The sequence below is a fragment of the Hyperoodon ampullatus genome, assembly GCF_949752795.1.
Source record: "Hyperoodon ampullatus genome assembly, chromosome: 8".
NCBI lineage: Eukaryota > Metazoa > Chordata > Mammalia > Artiodactyla > Ziphiidae > Hyperoodon > Hyperoodon ampullatus.
In genome coordinates this window covers 53,709,595-53,723,356 of record NC_136921.1, presented here as the reverse complement: position 1 = coordinate 53,723,356, position 13,762 = coordinate 53,709,595, and the positions used below count along the sequence as shown (strand labels likewise).

The window sequence follows — 13,762 nt, the reverse complement described above, 5'->3', positions numbered from 1 at the left end:
GGGAGAGGCCACAACAGTGAGAGGCCCACGTACCACAAAAAAAAAAAACCAAAAAACAAAAACAAAAACTGTATGAGATAAAGAAAGCATTTCATAATGAAAAAGGGTCAGGCAAATATAATAGTTGTAAACGTATCAGCTCCTAGTAAAGGAGCACCAAAATACACGAAACACACACTGAAAAGAATGTAAGGAGAAATATACAATTCAATGATAGTAGTTGGAGATTTCAACATTCCACTTTCCTTTTTTTGGCCGCACCGTGTGGCTCGTGGGATCTTAGTTCCCAGACCAGGGATTGAACCCAGGCCCACAGCAGTGAAAGCAGGGAGTCCTAACCACTGGACTGCCAGGGAATTCCCAACACTCCACTTTCAATAATGAATAGAACAACAATTCAGCAGATCAACAAGGAACAGAAAACCTGGACAACACTATAAACTAACTAGACCTAAGAGACATCTACAGAACACTCCATCCAACAATAATAGAATATACAATCTTTTCAACCGTACATGGAATATTCTCCCGATAGACCATATGCTGGGCCATAAAATGAACCTCAGTAAATTTAAAAGGATAGAAATAATACAAAGAATGTTCTCCAACCACAATGGAATGAAATTAGAAATAAACAGCAGGAAAAAACTTGGGACACACACAAGTAAGTAGAAATTAAACACCACAATACTATGTTACCAATAGGTCAAAGAAGAAATCAAAATAGAAACCAGAAAATACTTTGGGATGAACGAAAATGAAGATACAACATGCCAAATCTTATGGAATGCCACTAAAGCAGTGCTTAGAGGGAAACTTATAGCTGTAAATGCCAATATTAAAAAAGAAGAAAGATCTCAGATTAATAACCTACACTTCCATCTTAAGACATTGGGTGGAGGGCTGGGGGACAGATCACCAAGCCAAAAGCAAGCCAAAGGAAGTAAATAAGAAAGATTACAATGGGAATAAACAAAATAGAGAACAGAAAAACAAGATGAAAATCAATAAAAACCAAAAGCTGGTTCACTGAAAAGATCAACAAAATTGACAACTTTTTGTTAAACTGACCAAGAAAAAAAGAGAGAAAACTCAAATTACCAGAATCAGAAATGAAGAGGGGAGATTACTACAGAAATAAAAAGGATAATAAAATAATATGAAAAATTGTATACCAAGAAAATACATCAAATTCCCAGAAATATACCAACTGCCAAAACAAACTCAAGTAGAGACAGATAATCAAAATGGATCTATAACAAATGAAGAGATTGAAGTAGTAATCATAAAACAACTTACACACACACACACACACACATACACACAAGCCCCTGCATAGAAGGTTTCATCATTGAATTCTATCGAACATTTAAAGAAAAATTAACAATAATTCTTCATAAACTCTTCCAAAACATAGAAAAGAACACTTCCCAACTCATTCTATATTACCCTAATACTAAAACCAGACAAAGGCACCACAAGACAACAGACCAGTATCTCTTATGAATATAAATGCTAAAATCTGACCAAGTGTGATTTATCCCAGGAATGCCAGGGTCATTTAATATCTGAAAACGAATTAATGTAATACATTATATTTTCTCAACACGATACAGAGTACCTATGAAAAATCCACAACTAACATCTTTATTAAGGTGGAAGACTGAATGCTGTCCAGTCATGAAGAAGACAAGGATGTCAGCTCTCACTACTTGTATGGAACAGTGTACTAAGCGTTCTAGCCAGGGCAATAAGGCAAGAAAATGAAATAAAAGGTACCCAAATTGAAAAGGAAGAAATAAAACAATTTCTTCACAGATGACAAGGTCATGTATATGGAAAATCCCAAGAAATCTATTTAAGAAGTATTATAACTAGTAAATGAGTTCAACAAAGTTGTAGGATACAGAATACACAAAAATAATCTGCATTTCTATACACTTCCAATGAACAATCAAAATGAAATTAAAACAATTCCATTCATAGTACCACCAAGAAGAATAAAACACTTAGGAATAAGTTTAATAAAACAAGTGAAAAATTAACTCTAAAAACTACAGAAACATTGTTGAAAGAAATTAAAGATCTAAATGATTGGGCCTCCCTGGTGGCGCAGTGGTTGAGAGTCCGCCTGCCGATGCAGGGGATACGGGTTCGTGCCCCGGTCTGGGAGGATCCCATATGCCGCGGAGCGGCTGGGCCCGTGAGCCATGGCTGCTGAGCCTGCGCGTCCGGAGCCTGTGCTCCGCAACGGGAGAGGCCACAACAGTGAGAGGCCCGCGTACCACAAAAAAAAAAAAAAAAAAAAAAAAAAAAAAAAAAAAAAAAAAGATCTAAATGATTGAAAAACATCCCATGTTCATGGAATGGAAGAATTAACATAGTTAAGATGCCAATTCTCCAAATTAATCTACAGATTTGACACACTCTCCATCAGAATCCCAGTTGACTTCTTCCTATAAATGGATAAACTGATTACAAAATTCATATGGATCTGCAAGGGACCCAGAATAGCCAAAACAATCTTGATAAGAGAACCAAACTGGAGGACTCACACATCCTGATTTCAAAACTTCATCAATACAGTGTGGCACTGGCAGAGGATAAACAGATTAGTAGAAGAGCACTGACAGTCCAGAAATAAACCCAGACAACTATGATCATCTGATTTTCAATAAGGGTACCAAGACCATTCAATGGGGAAAGAACAGTCTTTTCAACAAATAGCACTGGGAAAACTAAATAGTTATGCACAAAACAATGAAGTTGGATGCCTGTCTCATACCATATAAAAAATTAACTAAAAATGGATCAAAGATTTAAATGTCAGACCTAAAACTATAAAATTCTTAGAAGATATAGACACAAATCTCTGTGATCACAGACCTGGTAATAAATTCTTTGATATGATAGCAAAAGCATGAGCAACAAAAGAAAAAAAGATAAAATGGACTCCATCAAAGTGAAAACCTTTTGTACTTGAAAGGACTGCATCAAGAAAGTGAAAAGACAACCCACAGAAAGAGAGAAAATATTTACAAATTATGTATCTGTTAAGGGACCTGTACCAGAATATATGAAGAACTCTTACAATTCAACAATAAAAAGACACACAACCCAATTAAATTGAGCAAAAGGATCTGAATATACATTTTTCCAAGGAAAATATACAAATGGCTTAAAAAGCACATGAAAAGACATTCAGTATTATTAGTCATCAGGAAAATCAAAATCACGAGATATTACTTCACACCTACTAGAACGGTTATAATAAAAAAGCCAGATAATTAAGAAGTATTAAAGGATGTGCAGAGGACTTCCCTGGTGGCGCAGTGGTTAAGAATCCACCTGCCAATGCAGGGGACACGGGTTTGATCCCTGGCCCGGGGAAGATCCCACATGCCGCGGAGTAACTAAGTTCACGCGCCACAACTACTGAGCCTGCACTTTAGAACCCGAGCGCCACAACTACTGAGCCCATGTGCCACAACTACTGAGACCGCACACCACAACTACTGAAGCCTGCACACCTAGAGCCCGTGCTCTGCAACGAGAAGCCACTGCAATGAGAAGCACGTCCACCACAATGAAGAGTAGCCCTCACTTGCTGCAACTAGAGAAAGCCCGCGTACAGCAACAAAGACCCAACGCAGCCAAAAATAAACAAAATAAAGTAAATAATTTATAAAAAAAAAAGAAGCATGTGGAGAAATTAGATCACTCATGCACTGCTTATGGAAATGTAAAACGTTGCAGCTGCTTTGGAAAACATCATCCTCAAATGATTAATATACAGTTACCACATGACCCAGTGATTCCACTCCTAGGTATATACCTAAGAGAAATGAAAACAGATGTCTACACAAAAATGTACAAACTAACGTTTACAGCAGTAGTCAAAGGTGGAAACAACCCAAATGTCCATCAACCGACAAATGGATAAACACAATGTGATATATCCCTACCATGGAGTATTATTCAGCTATAAAAAGGAATAGCCTACTGGTAATATGCTACGACATGGATGAACCTTAAAAACATTATGCAGAGTGAAAGCAGCCAGTCACAAAAGACTACACATAATTCCATTGATATGAAACGTCCGTATCAGGGAACTCTACAGAGACTGAAAGTAGATTAGTGGCTAGGAGATGATGGTGGTGGTGGAGGGGTTGGAAGGTGATAGCTAAAGAGTACGGAGTTTCCTTTTTCCCCCTTCATCAGTATATTCACATTAAAAATTTAAAAACTGTGATGAAATACACATAGCATACAATTTGTCAACTTAATCGTTTAAGCATATAGCTCACTGCCATTAAACACATTCACATTGTTTCACAATCATTATCACCATCCATCTCTAGAACTCTTCATCTTGCGTAACTGAAAGTGTACCCATTAAATGGCAACTCCCCATTTCTCCTTTCCTCAGCCCCTGGCAACCATAATTCTACTTTCTGATTCTATTCATTTGATGACTCTAGGTAACTCAAATAAGCAGAATTATACAGTATTGGTCCTTTTCTGACTGGCTTACTTCACACAGCATAATGTCTTCAAGATTCATCCATGTTGTAGCATGTGACAGAATTTCCTTCCTTTTAAAGACTGAATAATATTCCACTGTATGTGTACACCACATTTAATTTATCCATTTATCTGCTGATGGACACTTGGTTTGCTTCTACTTCAGGGTTTTGTTTTTTCTTTATAAATTTATTTATTTATTTATTTATTTAATCTTTGGCTGTGTTGGGTGTTCACTGCTGTGCACGGGCTTTCTCTAGTTGCGGCAAGTGGGGGCTACTCTTCGTTGTGGTGCACAGGCTTCTCATTGTGGTGGTTTCTCTTGTTGCGGAGCATGGGCTCTAAGTTCACAGGCTTCAGTAGTTGTGGCACGTGGGCTCAGTAGTTATGGCTCATGGGCTCTAGAGCGCAGGCTCAGTAGTTGTGGCGCATGGGCTTAGTTGCTCCACGGCATGTGGGATCTTCCCAGACCAGGGCTGGAACCCGTGTCCCCTGCATTGGCAGGCGGATTCTTAACCACTGCGCCACCAGGGAAGCCCTACTTCAGGGTTTTTGTTTGTTTTTCTGGAGAGAAAAATGTTCTAAAATTGACTGTGGTGATGGTTGCTGCACATCTGTGAATATATGAAAAACTATTAAGCAGTACACTTAAGTGGGTGAATTGTATGGTATATGAATTTTATCTCAATAATGTTGTTTACAAAGAAGATAAATAAGGAAATAGTAGAACGGACAAAAATGGTGCATATATAAAAGGTACACACAAAGAAGTCATATAATATGAAGTCACCCACAAAAGGTTGATGATTCAGGAAAAGTAATAGTATTCAAAACCCTACATAAAAATGTCATTGCTATCATTCATCTCTTCTCTCTATGGTTTTGCAAATATAATGACTGTTATTTCAAATGATTATTATTTTTGATGGGAGAATAGGACTCAGTGTATTCTTCTTAAGCAATAATTAATTCACTTGAAAAGCAAGTCTCACATGTGCTATAGTTTTTTTTGTGTGTGTGTGTGTGTTTTTTTTGTGGTACGCAGGCCTCTCACTGTTGTGGCCACTCCCGTTGCGGAGCACAGGCTCTGGATGCGCAGGCCCAGCGGCCATGGCTCACGGGCCCAGCCGCTCCGCGGCATGTGGGGTCCTCCCGGACCGGGGCACGAACTCGTGTCCCCTGCATCGGCAGGCGGACTCTCAACCACCACGCCACCAGGGAAGCCCATGTGCTATAGTTTTTAGTGACTACTAAAGATGATGTCATTGAAAATTTATGAATATTTGGCAAGGTGTGCTTTGGATATCTGCCTTTTTAAACCATCTGACGTCGTACTGCCAGTGACAGTCAAACAAACTTCCTGAACTTAATAACATTACTTAGTAGACATGTGCTGTGTTCCCTGAAGATGCTGTAAGTAATCGATATAATCCATTTGGGGACTACAGTAGTCTGGGTATCACACATTTAATTCTTTAATAATGAATTAAAGAGACTGAAGCAGGTAACAAAAAACAAGCACTCTGAATCTCATTAGTCCCAATGATTGATTCACCATCTGTGACAACCTGAGCAAATTTCACTAGAATTTAAACCAAATTTAATCAGCTTAGCAGAAAAAAATTAAAATTAAAAATGAAAGTAAACTATTCAAAGGTTACTCCATATTTCTCTTGGATCATTTTTGTTGGATTTTCCTTTGAATAGCAACATTTTTTACAACTTGTTTTTGGAGCAATTTTAATTTTGGGGGTGGATTATATTTGTGGTAAACCTTTTAGAGGTAGAATTACAGAATAAAAAAGTACAGCAGTTTCATGTTTTGTTAAATATCATCAGACTGATTTATAGAATCAGTTTTCATAGGCCTAGCACCCAGCAATGTTTGTCTCTCTGCTTAGTGTTAACTGTTTTGTCCTCCTTTTTTGGTTAAGGTTGCCTTAATTCTCATTTCTTAAGATTGTTGGGGAGAGTGAACATTTTCTCATGTGATAATTTATTATTAGTTCTTGTCAAGTGGGTAAACTACTTATTTCCATGAATTATTTGTGGAGTTCATTCTAGAACTCCACAAATAATTATCATTAATACTATCGTTCTAGAACATACAGAAGTGAGAAAAATGTTTATAAGCTTTTATCAGGCATCTGTCACATTTCCCCACATCTTGATGCTTTCTTTTTGAAATCTGTCTTAATGTAACTGTGCTGAATCTTTATATCAAAACAACCTTTAAAACATTCATCTACTCTTTGATAATGCACTTCATATCTTGAATCCTAAATCAGTGAGAAAAATAAAGCAATCAGAAAAGTATTTTCATAAACTCTTCACCACACCTATCTACATACTAATATCTGAGCCCATGCACTCTGCTTTTCCTTCATTTACCATACGTGAATCCTCTGCATCTTATTTATGGCTAACCGACTTCCATTTGAGTGTTTACTCTCATCCTCCTTGAGGACCTTACAACTCTACCTCCTCTCTCCAATAGCAACACACCTCTTTCTGCTGTCTTTCATTTCAACATACAAACACTTCTTTTTTCAATTAAGAACAGGATACTCTCTCTTAACCTCATTTTCCCCTCCCATATACTACTGAAATTCAATGCTCCCCTTTAGGGATGCAATTCTCAAAAGTTGTCTCTATTTAGTGTCTCCAGTTCCACTCCTCCCATTCTCTTGCCCCTTATCTCTTAAAGTCTTCCCCCATAGTTAATGATTTTATTACCTATTTAGGGGTTTGAAATATATATACAACAAAAGTACCCAGAAATATATTATACATTTTAAAGAATTATAAGATGAAGAACTATGTAACCTCCATTTGGATTAAGAAAAGAACATCACTAAGTTTCCACACCTTTCCTCACCATGTACCTCTAACTATTGTATAGCAGTGCTCCACACGTAGGTTTAACTTTTTTTTTTTTTTTTTTTTTTTTTTTTTGCGGTACATGGGCCTCTCACTGTTGTGGCCTCTCCCGTTGTAGAGCACAGGCTCCGGACGTGCAGGCTCAGCGGCCATGGCTCACGGGCCCAGCCGCTCCATGGCACGTGGGATCTTCCTGGACTTGGTCACGAACCCATGTCCCCTGAATCGGCAGGCAGACTCTCAACCACTGCACCACCAGGGAAGCCCGGTTTAACTTTTTAAACAAATTGTTTCTGAAGGTGTTTTTTTTTTTAATTATTGAAGTTTGAGAATTCTTCATATCCTCTCTGCATAAGTACTTTTTCAGATATTTGGTTTCCCAGTCAGTATATTGTTTGACTTTTCATTTTTATTCTGTTGTGTAGCCAGTTTCCATCTGGTATAATTTTCTTACTGTCTGAAAGACTTCCTTTAACATTTCTTGCAGTGCAGGTAAGCTGGTGATTAATTGTTTCAGTTTTTGCATGTTTGAAATAGTCTTTATTTCATATTTGTTTCTGAAAAATATTTCTACTGGTATAGAATTCTGTTTTTTCTTTCATAACCCCAAATAGAGATGTTGTGCCACTGTCTTCTGGCTTGTATTGTTTCTAACAAAAAGTCTATCGAATTCTTATCTTTGTTCCTCTATATGTTAACATGTCTTTTTTTCTCTGGCTACTTTTACAATTTTCCCTTTATAATGTTTTGAAAAGTTTCCTCCATATTTCTTTTGCCTGAGTTTGTCGAACTTTTTGGATATGCAGGTTTATGATTTTCATAAATTTTGAAACATTTCAGCCATTACTATTCAAATATTTTTTTGTCTGCCCTTTTCCTCTCTTTGGAGGATGCCAATTGCACATGCATTAGGCCCCCTGAAAAGCACTGATGCTCTGTTCATTATTTCCTTGTCCTTTTTCCTCTGTCTGAATTTTATACTGGCATTGTTTCAGTCAGTTTCAACTGACTGATTTTTCCTCATTATTAGCCTTATTAGTTTCTCACTTCCTTGCATACTTCCTAATTTTTGATTGGATGCCAGGCATTATGAATTTAACCTTGTTGACTGTTGGATATCCTTGTTTTTGTTTGTTTGTTTTTTTTGGCTGTGTTGGGTCTTCATTGCTGTGCGCAGGCTTTCTCTAGTTGCAGCGAGCGGGGGCTACTCTTTGTTGCGGTGCACGGGCTTCTCACTGCGGTGGCTTCTCTTGTTGCAGATCACAGGCTCTAGGTGCGCAGGCTTCAGTAGTCGTGGTGTGTGGGCTCAGCAGTTGTGGCTCATGGCCTCTAGAGCGCAGGCTCAGTAGCTGTGGCGCACGGGCTTAGTTGCTCTGTGGCATGTGGGCTCTTCCAGGACCAGGGATTGGACCTGTGTTCCCTGCATTGGTAGGTGGATTCTTAACCACTGCGCCAGCAGGGAAGTCCCCCTTGTATTTTTTAATAATATTTCTGAGCTTTTTCTGAGCCACAGTTATCTGGACACAATTTAATCCTTTTGGGTCCTGCTTGTTTAAGGCAGGACCAGAGCAGCTTTTAATCTAAGGCTAACTGTCCTCCACTACTGAGACAGTATTCTTTTAAGTCCTCTACTCAATGCCTCATGTGTTATGAGGTTTTGACATACTGGCTGGTAGGAATTTAAACTGTTCCTGTCCTTGTGTGAGCTCCAGGGATTGTTCTGCCTGTTCCTTTTGAGTGGTTCTTTTCCTGGCCTTGAGGAGTTTTTGCACATAAATGCACCAGTCAGCAATCAACTAAGACTCAAAAGGGTCCCATTTAGATCTCCAGAGCAACCTCTTTGTAACCCTCTTCTCTTCAGTATTCGGCCTGCAAACTCTAAGCCACCTTGGCTTCCTTGGACTCCTAATTCCATCTCCTTAACTCAGACAGAGGGTTTTGCTTGGGTTCCTCCTCCCTGAGATGTGGCTAGGAAACTCTCCCCAGGCAGGAAGCTGGGGCAATAGTAAGACTCACTTGTTTGTTTTCCCTCTCTCAGGGTTTACTGTCCCTCACTGCCTAATGAAAACTGTTGTTTCATGTATTTGTCTCTAGTTTTAAAGTTATGGTAGGAGGATAAATTTGGTTTCTATTACTCTATCATGGCTGGAAATGGAAATCAAGAGGATGTAGGTTTTTAAGATCCTTTCATCAACATGTCTGATATTGTCCCCAACACTGATAAGTAAAACACAGGAGTTGTTTAACACAGGAGTGTGAAACACAAGAGTTGTTTTACACAGCAGTGTAAAACACACTCTCAAGGAACAGAAATTATTCACAAAATAAAATAAATAGAATATGCCAGAGGGGCACTTCCAACACAATCCTTTTCTGCTTCCTAAACTTGGAGTATCTCAGGGGATCGCTTGTTATCTAGGTTACCTATGGCCTGAAGAAATAACAAATAAAATGGCAAGCCATTCAAATTCTTGGGCTGTGAAGAAAGTCAGGATGGATTTTGAGAAACAATTTGGAAAAGCTTAAAATTTACTCGAGGAAGAAAGCTGTGAAAATCTAACGAATAATTCAAAAGTGGGTGGGAAGATTAAGAGATGTACTCCTTTTTCCTTATGTTTAAAAAAAAAAAACCTGAGTTTCTCCTTACGTAAGTTCTTTCCCTTCTGTCTTTCAAAAAAGTACTACCTATTTTTGAATAAATACTCTTCTTGATCTTTTATCTGTAAGACTTCACGAACTGCGAAACTTGTAATTTCCGGGCTTCCCTGGTGGCGCAGTGGTTGAGAGTCTGCCTGCCGATGCAGGGGACGTGGGTTCGTGCCCCGGTCCGGGAAGATCCCACATGCCGTGGAGCGGCTGGGCCCATGAGCCATGGCCGCTGAGCCTGCGCATCCGGAGCCTGTGCTCTGCAGCGGGAGAGGCCACAACAGTGAGAGGCCCGCGTACCGCAAAACAAACAAACAAACAAACAAACAAAACAAAACAAAAAAAACTTGTAATTTCCTTCTTAGAGTTCTTTATTTGTTATTTTGGCCACATTGTGGGGCTGGCTTATTTATTTATTTATTTATTTATTCATTCATTCATTACAAATTATTTATTTATTTATTTTTGGCTGCATTGGGTCTTCGTTGCTGCGTGTGGGCTTTCTCTAGTTGTGGTGAGTGGGCGCTACTCTTCGTTGCAGTGCACGGGCTTCTCATTGCAGTGGCTTCTCTTGTTGCGGAGCACGGGCTCTAGGCACGCAGGCTTCAGTAGTTGTGCCATGCGGGTTCAGTAGCTGTGGCTCACGGGCTCCAGAGCACAGGCTCAGTAGTTGTGGTGCATGGGCTCAGAAGCTCCGCGGCATGTGGGATCTTCCCGGACCAGGGCTTGAACCTGTGTCCCCTGCCTTGGCAGGTGGATTCTTAACCACTGTGCCACCAGGGAAGTCCCTGATTTAACTTTTAAACCAGAACTTATGAACAATGTAATTAAAAATATAGAAAATATAATGTTTAGAATATATAATTCCTAACGAACTTCACATATTATGTGTACACTGAAAAATGACTTAAATGAAGACACCAAAATTTAACAGTGATTATCTCTGAGTGGTGAGATTGTAGCTGATTTGCTTTTTCACCCTTTTTTACATTTTGAAAATTTTATATTTTCAAATTTTCTACAATGACTCTGTACTGTATGTATAATCAGGAAGACCCAAACAAGTTAAACAGAGAAAACACTCTTTTAACGGACAAAGTGTAGATGTAGAATTATTTTTCCCAATAGAAACTCACTGAGAGAGACTGAAAAATGAAAAGATTTTTGTATGAAATATCACCTCTCTTCCTTATTCTTTAAAGGTATCTACTTAAAAATTATTAATCTAAAATAGAGACTTCCAAAAAATAAAAATAAAAAATAAAATAAAATAGAGACTTCTCTGGTGGTGCAGTGGTTAAGAATCCACCTGCCAATGCAGGGGACACAGGTTCGAGCCCTCGTCCGGGAAGATCCCACATGCCGGGGAGCAACTAAGCCCGTGCGCCACAACTACTGAGCCTGTGTTCTAGAGCCCGTGAGCCACAACTACTGAGCCCGCATACCACAACTACTGAAGCCCGTGCACCTAGAGCCCGTGCTCCGCAACAAAAGAAGCCACCGCAATGAGAAGCTCACGCACCTCAACAAAGAGTAGCCCCTGCTCACTGCAACTGGAGAAAGCCCACACGCAGCAAGAAAGACCCAATGCAGCCAAAAATAAATAAATTTATATTAAAAAAATTACTATTATCACTCATTTTTGGTGCGTTTACAAGAAATGGAATAGCTATAAGCATCCTCTTCCCTTCCTATTTAACATTATTTTTGTCCATATAACTTAATTTACTAATTAATTTTGCTGATAAATAAAAGCTGTTATATCCAATGAAGAGAAAATAAACATTCTGAAAAGGCAATGTTTTAGCACCAGAAGTAACTTTCTTATTACATTTTATTTCTCTAGGCTAAGTGTTAACAACTTCCCTTTTAATAACAACAGAAGTAAAATTTCACTAAAACATGTGGTTCAGATTGAGACTTTGTTATTGACAATTATTTCAAAGGATGGCTGAAGCAAACAAAAAACCAAAATGCAAAACTAGAAGTTTAGGAGAAATTAAATGAATCCAAGACGGTTCCAGAAGTAGGACAAAGGGGACACTAGAGGAATACTAGTTTACAAAATGAGGAAAAACAGACTATGCAGATAGAAAAGGGAAAAAGACTTAGAAGTAGGTTTTCTTTTTCATTATTTCATAAAGATTCTGTGAAGCCCTTTTTTTAGAGTTCTGAAAAATAAAGGTTACAGTCTCTTCAAGTTCCCCTCTCTGTATGCTAGCCCTTTGAGATTGCAGATCAAAGACAAAAGTATATTCTCCTTTTGAGTTTCAAGATAAAAATGGGAAAATAAATGGTAACACAGGAGGAAAAAAAACCCCAAATGGGAGCATTTTGAAAATATTATCCAACTAGCCTGCCCATTTTTGCAGACTGTAGGAATGAAATTAGTTTTTTCTCTACATCACAGACTGACAGAAATACCATGATTTGTTGTAAAACTAGTTTCTCTGACTGGTACATGGCTTGCTGAAAGTGACAAGACAGATGATTTGTATCAGGCTAAATCCTCATAGTACACATAACAACACAATCCAATCCAAACACAAAATTGCCTCAGTGATAACTGACTGGTTGAGCTGAAAGTAAAGATAATTCAAATTCCACTTTTCTGCATAAGGAGCTGCCACAAGAAAATGGATTGCTAAGCAACTCAAGCTAAGGAAGATAATTTCCAGAACAAAGGCTCACTTAGTGTTCTTACAGAAGTCTTATAATCTGGTAATGTTTTAGTAAAAACATGAGTGTTTGGATCAGGACCCTATAGCTTAGAGTTTAAGATATACTTTCCCCCTTTGAACAAACTGAGATTTATTATACTTGCTGGTATGGAGTAATCAACACAGTTTTACCTTAGGACACTGGGTCTTAGATGAAATTTTACAATGACAGATATTATGACTTTCTTGCAAATGTGTAAAATATTACTGGGTTATGGCGACTAGTGCATAGCTGAAGCATACAGATGAAAAAAAGGGCTGGTTAGCATAGGTCAGTGAGTCTCAACTCTTATTGCCAGAAGAATCACCTGGAAGGCTTTAAAAAATAATGGGAAATTTTAACACAGTATAAATTTCTATTTTCAGGACTTCCCTAGCAGTCCAATGGTTAGGACTCCATGCTTCCATTGCAGGGGACGCAGGTTCAATCCCTGGTCAGGGAACTAAGATCCTGCGTGCTGCACAGTGAGGCCCCCCAAAATTTTTTTTTTAATTTTCACTGTGCAGCAGCTCTACCACAAAAGAGCTGGGGCTCATCATTGTATAAAACTCCGAAGTTGCCTGTGAGATTTCAACCAACTTGTTGTTTAAAAAGCCTGGGCCTTTTCAGTTTGTGGCATCCACAGAGAGGAGGAAATACGTGAGTTCCTCAGGTGTGTATGTATGTGTGTTTATGACAACAAATAAAATGAGAATCAAGTCCCCATCTTCCCAAGCAGATTCAATGAAGCAAGTACTGCAACCCCTTCTTCACCCCTAAATACCATCTGTAACCATAACTGGATGACAACCTCTTATCAGCAATCCTACCTTCAGACCCCTTATTAAAAAGAGCACCAAGGCTACTCTGGCAACCTTACAGAAATGTCATGAGAATAAATGAAAGACTGTAATCCACTCTGAACAGCAGACTAAAAGTACCCAACTCAAAGGAAGACTATATATATATATTTTAACACATTAGGCTTATCAGAGAAGTTTCTGTTCTT

General features: G+C 38.6%; 1 protein-coding gene across 2 annotated transcripts in view; it reads right to left on the bottom strand.

The window, feature by feature from the left end:
* The window catches only part of R3HDM1 (R3H domain containing 1), a gene marked incomplete at its 3' end in the record, with an annotated part of 110,574 nt that overhangs the window by 21,346 nt on the left and 75,466 nt on the right, over positions 1-13,762 (bottom strand). The window lies entirely within an intron of this gene.